The sequence below is a fragment of the Parus major genome, chromosome 1A, assembly GCF_001522545.3.
Source record: "Parus major isolate Abel chromosome 1A, Parus_major1.1, whole genome shotgun sequence".
Taxonomy (NCBI): domain Eukaryota; kingdom Metazoa; phylum Chordata; class Aves; order Passeriformes; family Paridae; genus Parus; species Parus major.
The window spans coordinates 68,715,733-68,716,896 of NC_031773.1; positions in this window are offsets into that span (position 1 = coordinate 68,715,733).

Here is a 1,164-nt window from a genome sequence, read left to right on the forward strand (position 1 = left end):
TATTTTTATTTTTATTTTTATTTTTATTTTATTATATATTTATTATATTTATATATATAGATATATAGATGATATATAGATATATAGATATATAGATATATAGATATATAGATATATAGATATATATCTGCATGGAAGTGAATGCAAAATGGCTTTTTTTTAATCTGTAGCTGAAAAAAATCTACTGAAACAAGAAGGAAATAAGAGCTGGGAAGGGGAAAGTGGAGAGGAAAAGGAGATTTTTATGTCACTTTAAAGAGCAGATTTTGGAGAAAATGTGTTTAATGCAGGAATGCTTTTCCTTTATACCTGCTGTGGAAAGAATTTGAGTTGCAAGAAGTCTCCATGCTTCTTCCTTTCAACAGGTGAGCAATAACATAAAGAGAAACCAATAACATAAAAAGGAAAATTTGATTTAGAATAAATCAATAGATTTGTCAATAAATAAATAGATAATCAATAGAATCTTATGTACAAAATAAGAATTCACTGCACATTTTTTGAGAGCAGCAGCTTCAGTCAAACAGGTAATAAAAACATAAAAAGAAAAACCACACAGCATTTTTTTAAGCCAAGTTAAAATCCAATTTTACTATATTTGGACACAAATTCCACAAAAAGCAAGGTAATCCCTGGAAAGGCAGAAGGAAAAACCCTCCAGATGTGGTGACTAAAGAAGAGTGAAGAAACAGAGGGGATGAAATCTTCCCATCAGCAAGAGAATGTCCATGAGGGAGCCCTGGATTCCTACAGAATGTGTAGGACAGTGGGCATAGAGGGATGTTGATCCTACAGAAATATTAAGATTTTTCTTGCTGTCACACATCTCGTTACACCCCGTGCCTGCAGGTACAGAAATCCAGTCCTGCATTTCTTCAGCAAGACCTGAAATCCTCTTTTCAGACACCGAGGGAGGGAGGGAGGGAGGGAGGGAGGAATTCCTGATGTGCCCCTTCAGAACCCGACCCACCTGTGGCTTTTCCTGCAGCACTGGCCTGCAAACACGAGGTTGAGAGAGGAAAGGAGCTTGGCAGCCCTCCCAGAGCAGGGCTACTCAGGCTGGCAACAAAAGCTCTGTTTTCCTTCATTTTTCCTGCTGCTTTGCAGAATGGCTCTGCTTTCTGCCTGGAGCAGCAGCCCCAGAGCCACCACTGAGCCCAAGTG